Raw genomic sequence first — 18,815 nt, 5'->3', positions numbered from 1 at the left:
GATGCGGGGGAAAGAGGGTCCTGGAGTGCCAAAGCTCCTCTTAAAGGCGACGCACCCATATTTCTGTGGTCACCTGGGGCAAAGTCATGTCCTCAGAGGTCTCCAGCGCGTGATCCAGTCTTTAATACTGGGGGAGCTGTTTCACCTCTCAGCTTTGGGGACTGAGATTTAAATTGAACAGTGAATATGTCCCGCTGGTGGGGACTTTGTGTAGTACCATTAAATGTTAATCCAATTCGTTAATTCCCAAATTTAAATCCCTGAGACGGCGGTGACATCATCACCTGTGAACTTACTGACATCATCACCTGTGAATTTACTGAAAATCAAAGTTATCGGACCCAAAAGACACCTTCTGATATATAATACCTGGGGGAGGGGCCCTAGCGTAACCTGGATAAGTAGAACTCTTTTTATGACCTCCCTCCTTCCCCCAAGATTTAATAACTAAAATGGGAAAGTACTACAACCTACTTCATGGAAAATGAGATGATAAGTGCTTAACACAGGGCCTAGCGTTAAATACAGACTCTTATTGTTACTATTGTTATCATCACAAGGTTGGTACATATACTGATGTAGGAGGGTGTCAGGGACCCCTCTTTGCAGAATCACTGGTGATTTGTTTTCAAACACAAAATACAACCACTCTGAGTCAGCAAGCAGCATCATAAATAACGGTGACAATTTTTGCATAAAGCACATGTGTATACCATTAGGTGCATTTAATTTTTAAATTTTTTTTTAATGCTTATTTATTCTTGAGAGAGACAGAGTACGAGCAGGGGAGGGGCAGAGAGAGAGGGAGACACAGATCTGAAGCAGGCTCCAGGCTCCAAGCTGTCAGTACAGAGCCCAACATGGGGCTTGAATTCATGAACCAGGAGATCATGACCTGAGCCGAAGTCCAACGCTTAACCGACTGAGCAATCCAGGTACCCTGAGGTGCATTTTATTAAAAAAACAAATCTTATATAGGAAGGTTTCACAAAGCACAGGTAGGTCTGTTGTGCAAGGGACACATTCCTACAGGCCACATGATTCAAAAGTTAGGACTATCAAGACTAATTGCTCTTAGGCTTAAGTAGGTGTGGACTTAACATGGTTTCATATGGCAGACCTTAAAAACAAATCAGTTATTTTGCTAGCAAAAATGGGTTTCTTCTGAAAGAGCAGAGGATTGCAATTCAGGACAAGTAATGTATTGCACAACCCATAGACTAGTTCAGCAAACAAAAGTAAGGAACTTATTTATGGAGAAGAAAGAGGAAGTTGGGAAGGATTGTTTTGAACGCAAATCCACTGGAGAAAAGCAAGAGTTCAGGGTGAATGTGGTTTCTCTTTGTTTGAGTTGCTGGGGTGGTCAATTTCTTGTAGGAAATGCAGTGCACATCTTTTCCTGTTAGGGTCTGTAGTTAATGATTCTTCCCTGTTGATTCTTCTGTTGGTCTTGGTAATTGGAAATTCTTGATTTCCAGTAGTACTGGGTGAGTGTTCCTCCTTTTGGCCTCCCAACTCCATTTTAGTGAGGTTGTCCTTTATTCATATTCCCATTCCTCCCTTTTGATCAGGATCCTTCTCGGAAAGCATTGCTGATCAAGAGTCAGTTTTTTCTTAATTCAGTGGCCTTTTGTCCCTCGGTGCCTTTACTGAGCAATTAGGCCTTTACGATTTTGAAGGATATCTACTTTATCAACTGTGGGTCGGAGGAGGCAGGGCCAAGTGCCCTAGAAATCCCGTGACTATCTCAAAGGGTGAGAATCTATGGACAGTGGGAGATCTGAGAATTAGGACTGATGGCAATATTTTTGAACAATGTATATAGAAGATCTCTACACATTTTGCCTATTGAGTCTTATCAGTGCCATTAGTGTGTTCAACTAACCCTGAGGACTGAGGATGACACACACAATCAAAGTATAAAACCAGCCAAACAGAACTGTTGAAGCACGTTATGGGTAAAACGGGTTACCCAACCACCATGATGTTTGAGAGGTGTTTCTTAGGTAGGGATAATCTTTTCTAACAGAGTTTTAGCCACAGAAGAAGCAGTGGCCTGTCTACAAGGGAAAGCTTTGGTCCAGTGAGACAACGTATAAACCATGACTAAAATACATTTATATCCATGAGACAGGGAAAGCTGTATGAAATTCATTTGCCAAACCTCAAATGTTCCATTGGGCAGTTCAAAGTGGGAGCACTATGAACACGTTTCCTTGTACCACTGGACAAACAGGACAAGTGAAGTAGGCACTTTTGTGGCCTCATTAATATTTCCTCACCAATATTGGTTCATAAACACTATCATTTTGTCAGTAGACCAATAGTTGTACATTGGTAAATGGTGGGAATTTTAGAATTTCTGGTAGGGCCATATTGTCATTTAGTCCAAATAAGAATTCTCTCTTTTTATCAGATCAACAATTATTAAATTTCCAATGTTGTTTTTACTTTTGGGGGGTCAATTGTTGGGTGTCTCTGGTCAATTCTTCCAAATTATCATGTGCGAGAACATTCTTTTTGACGATGACAGAGGTTTGGCTCTTGGGTCTCCTTGAGAGAACCATTTGGCAGAAATATCAGTGAGATGGATTACTTTGGCCTCCAGGGAGTTGAGTCCGGAATGTCCAGGAAGCTTAATAATAAACAGAGCAGCTGGCCTGTTGAGCTCAAGTAGCCAAAGGTGAAGGTGCTTCCTCATTGACTTCAAAACAAGTTGAATGGCATACCTAGCACGAACATGGTCCTAAGTTAAGTGTAAGGGAAGCGAGGACATACTTTTCCTCTCAGGAGTCCAAAAGAATAGTATTGGTGAACACCTAGACCATTTCTAGCACAATCCATCAATTTGATCACCGATGCCCATTTTATTTTCCATCATCTACATTTTACCCTCTTACGCCCTTGTTAATGTGACAACCAAAATTAAAACCTCATCCATTCACTGATTGCATCTCAATGTTGGGATCGTTGGGTGAAGTCTTATGCAACTCAGGTCCGAATACTGTCTCTCAGAGCTATATATGTTTATATATGGCTTATACACACAATGTCTCCACTTACACCCAGTATAATATTAGTGTCCAGAACACAATAGAAGGACATACTGAAACCGTGGGAGAGATAACTACCACCAAGTTTCTCTATACAACAAATGCATCTTCAAAGAAACAGTATAAGACTATTTGAGACCAAACGTGAGAAATTTAATGAAAAAAAAAAACTGACATAAAGAACACTTTTAAGATTCTATTTAAGGTTGAAGGAAAGTGATCCCAGATGAATGGTCTGTGATGGTAGAAGGAATGAGGATCTATGAGAGGGGTGTGTTTGTAGATTAATACAAACATTCTCTGTATAAGACATTAATATTTCCTTTTTGAAGACAGAGTGATGGATTACCATGTATAGACTCAATAGCACATAAACTGAGATAAGCAAATTAATATTTAAATCTTATATTTTTCAGGAGAGCAAAGATTTTATCTCTATTTTATTGTGTTAAATAAGTGCATTGTCATTTTCAGCTTAAATACTAATAAACAGAATCACTGTATACACCCCACAAATATGAAGAAGGAAAAATTGAAATGTACAGAAATAACCAATAGCAAGTTTTTATTTATTTATTTATTTTTTTAAATTTTTTTTCAACGTGTTTATTTATTTTTGGGACAGAGAGAGACAGAGCATGAACGGGGGAGGGGCAGAGAGAGAGGGAGACACAGAATCAGAAACAGGCTCCAGGCTCCGAGCCATCAGCCCAGAGCCTGACGCGGGGCTCGAACTCACGGACCGCGAGATCGTGACCTGGCTGAAGTCGGACGCTTAACCGACTGCGCCACCCAGGCGCCCCGCAAGTTTTTATTTTTTAATTAATTTATTTATTTTGAGAGAGAAAGAGAGAGTGCACGCACATGCATGCGTGCAAGTGGAGCAGGGCAGAGAGAGAGACTCCCAAGCAGGGAGGGCTTGATGTAGGGCTTGAACTCACAAACTGTGAGATCATGACCTGAGCCAAAGTTGGAGGCTTAGCTGACTGAGCCATCTAGGTGCCCCTCTGTAGAAAGTTTTTAAAAGGAAATGTACAGAACAAGTGAGGCAAAGAAAAGCACACACATATCCACGGAGAATGTATTTAAACCTAAATATATATGAGCCATCTCATGAAATGAGTATGGAGTAAATGCTCAGATCATCAGCCAGTAATTTTTTATATATTAAAAATATTCAACAATAACATGGATACAAGGGACACATCTAAAATATAAATATATGAAACAGGTTTTGAAAAATATACCTGTTATAATTATTACAAAATAAGACACAAAAACATGCTTAACATGTATTTATATCAGAAAGAAATAATTTTAAGTGAGAAAGCATCACCAAGAAGATATAACAGAATATGTATGTAACTTATGATACTGACTTAAATTACATAAAGCCAGTTTGAGAATAACAAGGATAAAGATACCAGTCCACAAATGTATCAGGCATTTTTATATCAGCCATCTCAGAAATTAGTAGAAACAGCCGATATAAAATTGTTAAGTTTCTCATGGATCCACACATCAAGAGTGACAAATCTGGCCTGACACATACATTTACATACAAGTAAAGGATGTTTATATTTAGTACAAACTGAATGTTTACAGTATAGACAACCATGAAAAGTATCTTTGATTTGTATGGAGTGAAATAAGACAAGGAAACAATCAAGACATCAATCAACAACAGAGGTAAATGGAAAATATTAAAAGGCATGTTTGGAAATTAAGTTATAAAATACTAAATAACCATGTAACATAAAGATAATAAAAAGTGTAAATATTTTGACTAAATGACATCCCCACATATTCTTGAGTGATGTGTTTAATAAAATTCTATAGGTACGTGAATAGTTTAAAATACATATATTATAAATAAAGGATAATTAACAAGTGATACATTCGGATGATTCACAAGTGATACATTTATCTTGCAAATACTAAGAGAAAAAAAAATCCATAGTAGAGAAAAGCACACTAATGATTTCATTCATATGGATTTCACAACAAGCATAAAATGTATCTGTGATTAGTGACATTTGTAAGGTGTAAAACCATGAATTAAAAAGAAAGAGAATTAGTAAAGCAAAATTTCTGGATAACGGATTCCTCTGAGGTGTAAAGTGGGATTTGCAATCTGTGAGGTTCATATAGGAATTCTAATTTTGCTGTGCTTTTTTATTCTGTGGGGTGTGCACTGGTACTTATTTTATTTATCTTTTTTCTTTTTTTTTTAATTTTTTTAAAATGTTTATTTATTTTTTATTTTTGAGAGAGAGACAGAGCACGAGCAGGGGAGGGACAGAGAGAGAGGGAGATACAGAATCCAAAGCAGGCTCCAGGCTCTGAGCTGTCAGCACAGAGCCTGATGCGGGGCTTGAACTCACAAACCGTGAGGTCATGACCTGAGCTGAAGTCGGCTGCTTAACCAACTGAGCCACCCAGGAGCCCCTTATTTATCTTTTTTCTATATGTGTAATTTCAATAAGATGAAGTGGACAAATGTTAAGAGCATGGCTTCATGAGTATTTGCCTGTCAACATCCATTAAACCTCACCCATACATGTCCTAGAACAAAGCGCTGCACAAAGGTGACCATTACTGTCCTTTTTCACTATATATTAGGTTCACTGTTGTTTTTTTTTTTAACCCTTCTAGCTGAGATTACAGCCCATACGGATTTGTCTCTGACTTGTATCAGTGTCACCCACTTCTTTTTCTAAGAGATTCATCCACGTTGCATGAAGCAGTAGTTTTCATTGCTGTGTTTTCTTCCATTCTGTGACCGTATAATTTATTTAGGCATGTCTCCATTGATAGCTCTGTGGGTTGTTTTGGGTTCTTGGTTATGATCAATCAAGTTGCTTATAAGCCTATAATCCTACAGCTGACCCTTGAACGGCACGGGGGCTGGGTGTGCTGACACTTGGTCCGTTGAAAATCTGCATATAACTTTGGACTCTCCAAAAACTTAACTAAAATAATAGTCTGCTACGGACAGGAAGCCTTACTGAGAACATAAACAGTTGGTTAGCACATATTTTATATGGCTAGAGAAATGAAAATGATATTAAGAAAATCATAAAGAAGAGAAAATACATTCATAGTACGGTACTGTTTCATACAACAACAACCCCGTGTATAAATGGACCCATGTAGTTCAAATCTGTGGCGTTCAATGGTCAACTGTGTATATTTTGGAGGAAAAATGCCCTCATTTCTATTGGGTATACATGCAGAGTTGGATTTGCTTGGTTACAATACATAAATATGTGGAAGCTTCGTACAGATCTTGACACATCAAGGAGTTAAAGCAAAAATTAACAGAAGCATTCTTTGAGAATCCATTGGCTATGTGAGGCTTACAATAGAGACCACTGTATATATTATTATCATCTGTAAATCGCACATCCTTTATATCAGTAAAGCCTGTAATGAACTTATGTAGTCCAAATGCCCTTTTCTCGCAGAAGCAGATGTTACACATTTATGACCACGTCCCTATGGATGTGGATCTGATTATCATTAGGGAAGGTCTGTGCGACTGTGTGTCTGTGTGAGTGAGTGAGATTGTGTGTGCGTGCCTGTCTGGATGGCTACATCTGTACATGTGTGACCATTTGGACACGTGTGTCTATCAATGTGGCTGTATAAATAAGTCTACCTTTGGGTATATGCCTGTGTCTGTGTCCTGGTGGGTATCTGTGTGTGCACCTGCACAGGATGTTGTGTCCTGCGTGTGTGTCCTGGGGTGTGCACATCTGTCAATACACTTTTGGGTAGTGTGTGTGATGATGCTGTGGAGTCTGCTCAAACTGTGTAGGTTCCGTGGTGTGAGCGCCCTGCCTGCATCTGCCTCTGGGTGCCCCTGACCAACCGCCCACACCAGCCCCAAGTCCCTTGCTCCACTCTAGCCCAGTCACGTCTAAGGGGCCCTCTGAGTGCCACTAAGGCCCCACCAGCAGCCGGGCTCTTGAGAACAATGTCCCCACTGGGATATCTGTGCCCTCAGCCTGTTCCCATTCAGAACTTCCCTCCTGTGCGAGGCCTCTCTGACCAGCCCCCCAGGGGGGCCAGTCCCCAGGCCCTGGCCTCAGATCTCCCACCCTGAACTTCCACTCTCTCCAGTGCCCAGGATCCGCACACGCTCACAGCTTTGTGTGTAATGTTCCCTCTGCCTAGATCTCTCTGTGTGGGGCTAATTTCTATCTGTATTACAGGTTGAAATTGGCCGCAGGAGGGGTCATGATTGGAAAGGGATAGGCCTGGGGGCCAGGCTACGGTGTTCTCAGTAGCTGGTCTGGCATTCCGCTCTAGACTCTGGGATTCTCCTGTTGGACATGAGCAAGTTCACCGAACACTGACCTCAGTGACCATGACAGACTGAGATAAGGTCAAAAACCACGCGTCACCATGTCAGAGCATGGACAAAAGCAAGAACCCTGTGCAAACAATGGAAATGACCAGGTGCCCACCCTCTCCTGTGTGACCTGAGTGACAGCTACACTGTCCACCAGCTGCTGTAGTGCCACTCCCATCCCCCGTCTTGAAGATACAATATTTCAGGGGCGCCTGGCTGGCTCACTCAGTTAAGCATCCAAACTCTTGATTTTGGCTCAGGTCATGATCTCATGGTTCGTGAGTTCCAGCCCCGCGCCCGGCTCTGTGCTGACAGCTTGGAGCCTACTTGGGACTTTCTCTCCCTCTCTCTGCTCCTCCCTTGCTCACATTCTCTAAAAATAAATAAGCATTAAAAAAACTGTAGTGGGGCGGTGCCTGGATGGCTCAGTTGGTTAAGCGTCCTCCGTTTGCTTAGGTCATGATCTCGCAGTTCATGGGTTCCAGCCCTGCCTGGGGGTCTGTGCTGACAGCTCCAAGACTGGAGCCTGCTTCGGATTCTGTGTCTCCCTCTGTCTTTGCCCCTCCCCTGCTTGCACTCTCTGTCTCTCTCAAAAATATTTTAATAAATATTTTTAAAATTTTTTTTAAATTTCAGGATATCCAATCATAGGACCAACCCCACTTCCTGATAACAGCCAATTCAGATCAAATTTCCACTTTCTTAAACCTCCTACAAATCACTGAGCACACGCCCAGAGCGCAGAAGACATCCCCCCAACCCACTTCCTGAGTGTGGCACATTTCCCAGCATGCAACAGCCCACGTGGCAGCGCACCAGTAGGCCTCACTGTGGGCACTTCCGGTGCTGGCGGGCACTGGCACCACGTATCCATAGACCAAATGCTCCCCTGAGCTCCAGGCGCGCACATCCAGTGAGATACCGATGTCCCCGCTTAGATGTCTGATGGACAGTTCAAAATGAGTGGGCACAAAGCCAGTGCCTCATGTCGCCCTGCCCACTCCACCTCACTGACCACCACCCTCCTCACCGCAGCCACAGCAGCCCTCCTCCAGGCCACACCTCTCAGTCTTGCGCCTTGACACACGCTGTCACCTCTGCAGACGCCCTCCAACTCCAACCCCGCCTGAGGGTCCTGCATCATTCCAGGGCCTGCTCGGCTCTGTGCACTTTAGTTCGACGTCCACCTTCCCATTTTATACACAAAGACAAGGAACTCCAGGGACAAGGAACGGGACCAAAGTCATGTGGCTGGCGATGGTCACGGTGCAGACAGGCTGGAATCCCAACCATCACAACTCTAAGCTCTGAGCCCGTGTGCCACCCTGCCCCTCCACACCTGTCCTCTCACCCCCATGTTTCAATCCCTCTCTCATGCTTCCGGGGCTCCCAGACACTTTGGTGTCACAGCCAGAGTTACTTTACTCCACCTGTTTAATATACTTTTCACCTGAGCTCAAGGGAAGGGCCCATGTCTCAGTCACCCACGTGTCCTAACTCCACAGGACGTGCCACGACTGAAGCATGCGGTCCCGTCATTCTTGTCCACGTGGTAGCAAGGTTGCAGCTGGGCTGATGGAGCGTGGAAGTGAAGGCCAGATGGGAAGAAATGGGAGATGAGGGGATAAACCTCAGTCCTTCATCACTGAGACAGCAAGTCACAACAGCTTTGGGACGAACGTGGGCCCAGGTGTCTGAATGTACTGCATGGTACCAGAGCTCCCAGGGGGGGAAACAAATTCTGTGTAGAGTATTTCGTCGACCCTTACAGACCCAGGAGCTCAGCTATAGACATAGCCACAGCCACTGTGCAGATAAGCTCCCCTAAGAGAGGCCAGAGGAGGAAGGGGCCCTTGGGAGGCAACTCTCTTTCCCAAGTCATAGAAAACTATACATGCTGTCATTACAAAATTATAACTAGAGAACCTGGGTGACTCAGTCGGTTAAGCGTCTGACTTCAGCTCAGGTCATGATCTCATGGTTTGTGAGTTCCAGCCCCGTGTTGGGCTCTGTGCTGACGGCTCAGAGCCTGGTTCAGATTCTGTGTCTCTTTCTCTCTCTTCCCTTCCCCACTCACACTCTCTCTCAAAAATAAACATTAAAAAAATATATATATAACTATTGAGGCACCTCAGTGGCTCGGTCAATTGGGGATCTGGCTTCAGCTTGGGTCATGATGTCACGGTCCATGAGCTCGAGCCCCACATCAGGCTCACTGCTGTCAGCAGCGCCTGCTTCGGATCCTCTATCCCCCTCTCTCTTCTCTTTTCCTGCTCACGGTCTCTCTTTCTCAAAAATAAGCATTTAAAAAAATTGTAAGCATTGTGACTGCTGACTCATTGCAAAGTGCACGACTGATGAGACGCAATAAAGCATGGCATAATGGTTTCAGCCCTCAGTGGAGATGCAAACTTAGGCCTGTGGTCATTGCAGAGGTTTTGAGGAGGGCTCAAAGGGAGAATATGGTTGTATTTGTATTAAAAACTGCACAATTTTTTATGAGGTAGCAATGATCATCTCCTATAGTTCAACATTTGTCCTCAAGGACAATCCCGAAGGAAGGAGATTGTCCAAAGTGCCCCACCTGATGAGAGCACAGTGGAAGTCAGTCCACGGGCAGGATGTGAAATTACACGTGCCCGCATTAATACATCTTCATCCCTTTGGTAAATTCCACCCGCTTTTCTTTATAACAACGCTGGGCACATTCTCCTAACATTAAACAGTAAGATTCCTTAACCATGTTTGTTTTTTCAGTTTGTCATGAGCTTAACTTGAATGTGTGGCTTTACTGTTTGTTTTAGACCTAAGTCAACCCTTAGAAAACTGCTGAGGTGGACCTGGAGAAGGCCCTCAAAGAGATTTTAAAAAGTGAAAAACCCAGTCAGAGGAAACGATTAAGACTCACCTGGGAAGACTGCACAGCTGTATGATCCCCATCGTGCCTCAGAGAAAATACAGTAAAACAGATCAGGATCAAGGGAAAGTGAGAAGAATAGATGTCTAAAATGACATGAAGAAGGGGCACCTGGGTGGCTCAGTCGGTTGAGCGTAGGACTTCGGCTCAGGTCATGATCTTGCAGTCTGTGAGGTCGAGCCCCACATTGGGCTCTGTGCTGACAGCTCGGTGCCTGGAACCTGCTTTGGATTCTGTGTCTCCCTCTCTCTCTGCCCCTCCCCCACTCATACTCTCTCTCTCTCTCTCTCTCTCTCTCTCTCTCTCTTTCTGTCTCTGTCTCTGTCTCTCTCTCTGTCAAAAATAAATCACTAAAAAAAAATTAAAAAAAATAAAATGACATGAAGAAAAGGCTTTTTTTTCTTTAAACTGAATCTTCCCTCACCACTCTTACTCAACATAGTACTGAACGTCCTAGTTAGAGCAATTAGGCAACACAAAGAAATTAACAGGTATCCAGATGAAAAGAAAGTAGAACTGTCATCATATACATACATATGTTTATTATGGGATCAAGACCAACACTTAACCGACTCACGCCCCCAAATGATAGATTCTTATACACTGAAAATCCCAGAGACTCAACTAAAAACTGTTGGATCTAATCAGTGTAAAGTTGCAGGATGTGATCAACACATACAGATCAGTTGCATTTTTTATACGATAACAGTGAAACATCTGGGGAAATAAAAAGCGGTCTCATTCTAAATGGCATCAAAAACAATAAAATACCTAGGAATAAATTTAACCATGGAAATGAAAGATCTGTACAATGAAAACTATGAGATTCTATTGGAAGAAGTAAGACCCAATGGAAAGACACAGTGTTCAGAGACTGGAAGAATACTGCTAAAATGTCCATGTTACCCAAAAGCTATCTATATTCAACTCAATCCCTACCAAAATTCCAATGGCACTTTTCCCAGGAACAGAAGAAACAACCTTAAAATTTGTATGGAACCACAAAAGTTCCTAATAACCAAGGCAATCATGAGAAAGAGCAGGTAGCATCACATTTCCTGATTTCAAACTATACTACAAAGCTATAGTAACCAAAACAGTATGGAATTGGCATTAAAAACAGACCCACCGGGGCGCCTGGGTGGCGCAGTCGGTTAAGCGTCCGATTTCAGCCAGGTCACGATCTCGCGGTCCGGGAGTTCGAGCCCCACATCAGGCTCTGGGCTGATGGCTCAGAGCCTGGAGCCTGTTTCCGATTCTGTGTCTCCCTCTCTCTCTGCCCCTCCCCCGCTCATGCTCTGTCTCTCTCTGTCCCAAAAATAAATAAACGTTGAAAAAAAAAAAATTTTTAAAAAAGAAAAAAGAAAAAAAAAAGAAAAACAGACCCACCCCAATGGAACAGAAGAGATTCAAAATCCCACAGACATGGTCAACTAATATTTGATGAGAGCCAAGAACATCCAATAGGGAAAAGAGAGTCTTTCCAACAAATGGTATTGGAAAACTGGATAACTCCATGCAGAAAATGAAATTGGACTCCTTACCCCACTCACAAAAATTATCTTGAAATGGATCAAAGACCTAAACATAAGACCTGATGCTACAAGATTCTGAGAAGAAAAAGGAAGCTCCAAAACGGTGGTTCTGGCAGTGATTTTTTTGGCTATGACACCAAAAGCACAAAGAAAAGAAAAAAGCAACAAGTGGGACTACATCAAATTTAAAAGCTTCTACATTGCAAAAGAAGTAACTAAAAAAATAAAAAAAGACAACCTATGGAATGGGAGAGACTATTTGCAAACCATGTACAGACAAGGGGTTAATATCCAAAATTTTATAAAGAATTCATATAACTTGGGGCACCTGGATGGCTCAGTTGGTTAAGCGTCTGACTTAGGCTCAGGTCATGATCTCACAGTTAGTGGGTTTGAGCCTCATGTCGGGCTCTGTACTGATAGCTCAGAGCCTGGAGTCTGCTTCAGATTCTGTGTGTGTCTCTCTCTGGCCCTCTCCTGCTTGTGCTCTGTATCCGTCTCTCTCTCAAAAATAAACACATTAAAAAAAAGAACTCCTACAACTCAGCAACAACAAAAAAATCTGATTAAACCATGGGCAGAGGAACCACACAGACATTTTTGCAAAGACATCCAAATGGCCAACAGGTACAGGAAAAGGTGCCCATTATCACTAATCATCAGGGAAACGCAAATCAAAACCAGAATGTGGTATCACCTCACACCTGTCAGAATGGCTAGTATCACGAGGACAAGAGATTAAATGTCAGCAAAGATGTGGAGAGAAGGGAACATTTGTGCACTGTTGGTGGGACTGTAAACTGGTCTGGTCACTTTGGAGAACAGTATGAAGCTTCTTCAAAAATTTAAAAATAGAACCACTATAGGGTCCAACAGTCCCACTTCTGGGTATATACATAACCAAGGGAAATGAAAACAAGATCTCAGAGATATCTGTACTCCCATGTTTATTAACATTGTACACGAGAGACAAGATGTAGTGACAGCTTAAGTGTCCATCAAAGGATGAAGATGTGGTATATATTCACAGTGGAATGTTATTCAGCCATTAGAAAAAAGGAAATGCTGCCATTTCTGACAATACAGATGGGCCTTGGGGACATTACGCTAGGTGAGATAAGTCAAACACAGGAAGACAAATACTGTATTTTTTATACGAAGATTCTTAAAAGAAAAACAAAAAACTCTGAACTCAAATAAGAGAGTGGAATGATGGGTTACCAAAGGCTTGGCAGGGGACAGGGAGATGTTGTTTAAGGGCACATAATTGCAGCTACTAAGTAACTCCTGGAGATTTAACACACGGTACAGGGGTTACAAGGAACAAAACTGTATTACAAACATTAAACTTGGCCAGAGACTAGATGTGAACTGCTCCCAACACTAGGAACACAGGATACAGGATACCACCAGGATACAGACGTTAATGTTACAATGGCAATCACGTCGCAATATAAATTCAACAAGATCAATGTTGAACACCTTAAACTTACATGTTATATGCCAATTATGTGATCTGTCAATTATAGCTCAATACAGAATAAATGAAAAAATAACTTTAAATGGTCTTAAATGGTGCAGTAAAATGTACCCATTCATATATTTGTTCTTTGCTCCTTAGATATGAGATAATTTTAGGTAATATTTTTAGTATTCTAATTTCTTTTAAGTTTTTAAGTGCTTCATAAATCAAGACTTCACATTTATCACAGAGACTTATGACCCTTAATGATGAAGTAGGGTTTTTTTTTTTTTTTTTTTTTTTTTAAACAAAAAAGGATTTCAGTAAATATTTGCAGAGCTGCACCAAGTGTCCAGCTCTCCTGACACGGAACGGCCGGGAGTGTATTAAGTCAGGTGGTGGGGGAGAGGCCCCTTCACCTCGCCCATACTGCTCCCACCTGCCCCCCCTAAATTGCTAACAAATTGTCATGGGTTTGGCAGGGAAACCTGAAAGAAACCACATGTACTGCTTTTTCTGTCACATCTACCTCTTTTCTTCCTCTTCCCTTATGCCTTTGCTCTCTTTTTTAAAATACTCTGGAATCACTCTTCAGGGCATACTGAAACCAAGCTAGGGCTGAAGGCTTTGTAATTACACAGCAACTGCTGGTTTTCTCTCCTTTGTAAGTTCTTATTCATAGAGTATGGTCCTAGCCGGGTGGATCATACAGCATAAGTGATGAACCGCTTCAGAAGATCTTCTCACAACGATGACACTTACGGGGTTTCTCTTTGGTATAATTTTTCAGATGCTTGGCAGGAGGTTTCCTCTGGCAAAGAGTTTCCTCAGGACTTACATTCAAAAGGCTTCTCCTCAGTATGAGTTCTCTGGTGCTGACTGAGGGAAGTCCATTTGCAAAAGGCTTTCCCACGTGTCTGACGCTCACAGGGTTTCTCCCCAATAGGAATACTTAGGGGGCGGGGGGAGCAATGAATGAAGGTTGAGCGTGCGTCCACATTCACTGTGTTCACAAGGTTTTCCCCACTGTGACTCCTTGTGTTGACTTCGGGAAAAGAGGGCACAGAAGGCTCTCTGATCTTCTTCACACTCCAAGGGTTCTCCTGCAGTGTGGACTCTATCATGCCAGAAATAAAAGCGGTGACTGGAGGCCTTTCCACAGCACTGCATTCAGGGCTTCTCTCCTGGGAAAACACTTATGCGATCAGCAAGAGAACAGCGGTCACAAGAGGCTTACCCCCTCACTTTGTACTTGAAGACACTTTCTCTTGGGTGGGCAAAACTATTCTGGACAAAAGCGGAGCTGTCCCCGAGTCTCCTCCGTTCCTGGCATTCATAAGGCTTCTCCCAGCGTGAATCTGCCTGTGCCACGGGAGGTCTGGCCCGCAGCCGAAAGCCCTACTGCACTTGGAAACTCTCCCATGGCTTCACTTGAGGTAAACACTCACGTGCTCACTGAGGTCTGCCTTCTCGAGAAAGGCTTTCTCACGTTCAGTGCAGTCCCGGGCTTCCCTTCAGCACAAATGCTGTTGCCAAACAACACGCCACCATCTGTTGAACCTTCCTCTCGTAGATTCTTCCCATAGACCACCGATGCTTTACGTGGACTGTGTGAGTGGTTCATGAAAGGCGCCCCACTGAGACTTGCTCCCGTGAAAGCCTCAAAGGCAGATTAGCTGTGCTCGGAGCTCACCTTCCCCGGGAGACTCTCCATGTGGCTCAAGTACCTCTCCGCTGGCCCTCGTTGTTCCCGGTTCACCCCAACCATGAGCCCCATGAGATGCTCTGAGTCAACCAAGCCTGGAGTGAGGCTGCCTCCCACAAGCGGAAGGCTTTATGGTCTCAGGTTGTGCTTTCCTGCCTAAAGGAAATCGAATACACAAAAGGCCCCCCACGCTCAGGGCCCAGTGTGGTTTCTCCCCACCGTGAAGGGCCTGGTGCTGGACAAGTCCACAGCTGACCACAGAGTTCCACCCACCCTCCCTGCAGGTAAGGGCCTTCTTCGCCCCATGGCATCTGCTGACCTTCACAAATCAGGCCAGGCTCCTTACTTTCTAAAAAAATTTTCTCCACTCCACTGCTTCTGCATCTGGTCAAGATTTATACTACCCAGAAGTCTCTCCTACAGGGACTCTTGCGCTGGTGTTGCCGTGTTGCCCAGATGGTGTTCCCGGTGGCTCAGCCAGGTGCAAAGATGTCTGTCAAGAATGGGCCACATGTGTCACAGGGGTGAGCCTTTCGGGGGGAAGGACCTGCCTGGGGAGTTCTCATCTGTGACACCCACTGATGGGGAGCATCAGAAGGTGCAGCCTCATCCTTCACTGCATGCCGACAGCCTGATGGAAGATAAATGCCGGTGAAGTGCAGGTTTAATTGGTGGCCTGTGGCACCCCATAACAAATGTGTGTCTGATGCAACCAGGAAGTAGTCCATGGGGCCGCTGGCACGACAGGGGAGCCAGAATCAGGATCAGGAAGGGCAGCTGTGTGCCGCGGGTCTCTAAAGGTCAGAGAATGAAGGAGACCACACAGGGAGAGGGGACAAGGATGGATGGAGTATAGGATAAGGAGAGGCAGGGGCTCCAAACCACTCCCCTGCCAGTGGTCGTCCGGCAAGGCCTTGTTCCTTGCGACGGTGAGTGCTGTGCAAGAGGGTCTGTCCCGGGCCAGAAAATTCTGGTTGGAATGGAATACTTTGTTTTCAAGGAAAACTGAAGGATATGAGCACAACTCACGACCTGTTAAAAAAGAGCCAATGCCGCAAAGCACTGCATGGAGCACCAAGAGGGGAAAAGGTGTGGAGATGGGAAGGGCGGGGGACCAACAGGTGACTGAGGACAGAGTAAAAGTGATAAGTGGGCAAAGTGTCACAGACGGGGAAGAAAAAGTGGGATGAGGTCAGCCGCTGGTTGTGGCATCAGAACGCTAGGAGATACAGCACAGGTTGCTGGTAGAAGGCGAAGCCAGCCCTGATGCGACCATTCCCGTGGCTTCCACTCACCGGGGCCGGGCCTCCTTCAGGTCTTCTCTGCTGTAGTTGCCTCTGCGTCTACCTTCTCAGGCACCCTGCGTTCCCCTCTGGCTGCATTTGGGAAACAACATGGGTCCTGGAAACTGCAAGTCCTACGGGGAAAGAAGAGCTGGTTGAGTGGCTAGCAGTACCCACGGTGACCCTCTCCAGAAGGAAGAAAATTAAGTATTTAAAAAACAATCTTCGACACAGTCTTGCAGGAACAGCTCACTGTTCTTCACAAGGAGTGACCACACGGTGCCTGCGATTCTTGAAGAGTCAGGCCCCAGGATATGTCAATTAGAGGAAGCGGGCAGACTCTGGGCAGACTCTGAGAGATCAGGGATTTGGGTAATCACCCGGCCAAGGTGTGGCCAGGCCATATTTGTTGGGCAGAACACAAGACTCCTCACCCCCAAATCCTTCATTTCAAAGCTTTGGGACAGAAGAGGCTGGGGCTGCTCTAAGAGAAGAGGAAACAGTGTTCATTGCCCAGCTCTGGTACCCATACCACCTAGTCCAGGGAGCTAAGGAAAGGGATCATGCCATGATGGTACTGTCAGACAGAAAGCTGCCCTCTGGGGAAAAAGGGAAGAGCAAAACTCAGCCCAGGAAATTGGGAATCATACCTACCCCCAGGTATCCATGTCCCTGTTAAGTCTTTCCAGCCGAGCATGGGCTGAACCTAAAAATTCCTTTTTAATGAACAGATTATGGCAAAAATGATAGGATGTCACTTCCGAGAATAAGTTACAAAAATACCAGCCTCTATATTGGATGCTGTCTTTTGCTCAGGGGAATCAGCTGCTCTGTGGTGATCTACTTATGGAGAAGACACCATAGCAAGAGACTGAGGGAGGGTTCGGGACAAAAGCCAACAAGAAAATGACTAATTAGTCCAACAGCCTCTTGCTCGTGTGCATGACCTTGACAGGAGGTTCATCTCCAGTTGAGCCTTCAGATGAGACAGCAGCCCTGGAGAGTCTGACAACAAGGTTATGAAAGACCTTGAGCTAAAGATACCCAAGTGAGATATGCCTGATTTCTGACTCACAGAAACTGTGAGATAATACACGTTTGTCGTCATCCCACTAACCTCTGGGATAATTTGCCACATAGCAACAGATAACCACAGCAGGGCCTTACCCAGTGAGGACACAAGTGCAAAGTTCTCCAGCATCACATCACGGTACAGGAGTCTCTGAGCCTCCTCAAGGAGCTCCCACTCCTCCCGGGAGAAGTACACGAACACATCCTCAAAGGTCACACAGCCCTGTCGTGATGGGGGGGACAGTTGAGCCACAGGCAAGAGGACTCCCCAGTCAATCCACTCACACGACCACCCCGGTCCCTCTCCTCCCAGCTCCCGACTCAGAGGAGACACCAGGTCTTGGCGCCACTAGTGCCTGCTCTCTTCTCACGTCCCTCCGAGCACTGTGTGCTGAGCAGAGAGCCAGGCAGGCGGACAGGTGGGTACTGGGTAAGCTCTGGACGCCAAACACTGGTGCTGGCCAGTTCTCCTGGTGTCCTCCAGACCATGCCTCCCAGACACAACCAAACTTGGGCTCAGCCTTCTCCCAGAAGCCCCCACTACTAGGGCCTCAGGGCTCTCAGTTCATTTCTTCTCTCACTTCCAGTCTCCACCGTCGAGTGACGTCTGCGTCAGCCCCCCTCTCCTCAGCTCCAAACTAGCAGCAGAGAGGCGCAGCCTCCCGGCCTGCCATTCCACTGCTCTCTGCTCCCAAAAGACACAACGGAGGCTCTGTTCACTCCCAGCTCAACCCCACGTCCAAGTTCCCCGTTCCCTTGCGCCTGCTCCCGTGACTGGGTCGCCCTTCCAGTGTTATTCCCTGGGCCATCCGTAACCGGAATACACGCGCCCTAGATCAGGATCCTGGGCCAGAGGGCCCTCCTCCAGGGACTCCACGACCGAGAACCGGGGGAGATAAGGCAGAGCCTCACCGCCACCATCGGCCACAAGGAGGAGCGGTGACCGTGAGGGTGACCCTTCACTCACCTGCGCCGGATTCATCCGTGCTGCCGCCCCTGCCACCACCGGGGGACCGGGTGGGCCAAGCGGGACCCTGAGAGGCGGGTGACCAGTGCGGGTCCCGAAGGCTTAGCCTGGGTGGGGTCGCCTGCAGCTGCTTGTCGCGCTCCGAGCCTCGCTAGACGACGGTGTAAGTGCTCGCAAGGCTCGGGCCGCCGCCTTCGGGGACCTCGGCGACGGAGCGCGGGGGCGGGGGCCGGAGAAGGCGCAGTCCCTGCGGCGCCCGTCCCACAGCCGGGCACAGTCTAGGGGAGATGGAGCCGATGCCCGGGCGTCACGACTCGCACAGGGCGCGGGGGCGGTCCCCGCAACGTCACTCTACCGCCCGGCGCGGCCCCGAGTGGCCCGGCGTGCGCCCCAGTCCACGTGGTCGTGGGTCGACCAGCCGCCGCTCACTGAGGGATGCGCTCCTGCGGCGCGACCGGAAGTCCC

General features: G+C 45.7%; 1 long non-coding RNA gene across 1 annotated transcript; it reads right to left on the bottom strand.

Annotated features, from left to right (window-relative positions):
* Positions 1-14,066: 14,066 nt before the first annotated feature.
* LOC147573889 (uncharacterized) lies at positions 14,067-18,790 on the bottom strand. The gene is made up of 3 exons (XR_015245108.1): positions 18,351-18,790; positions 17,480-17,606; positions 14,067-16,446 (listed from the first exon to the last, which is right to left on the bottom strand). It is a non-coding gene; the product is annotated as an uncharacterized LOC147573889 (long non-coding RNA).
* Between the last annotated feature and the right edge of the window lie 25 nt (positions 18,791-18,815).

The sequence above is a fragment of the Puma concolor genome, chromosome E2, assembly GCF_028749965.1.
Source record: "Puma concolor isolate L17-30 chromosome E2, mPumCon1.1.hap2, whole genome shotgun sequence".
NCBI classification, from domain to species: domain Eukaryota; kingdom Metazoa; phylum Chordata; class Mammalia; order Carnivora; family Felidae; genus Puma; species Puma concolor.
Note: the sequence above shows the minus strand (reverse complement) of the source record. Positions and strands in the feature narration are given on the sequence as shown.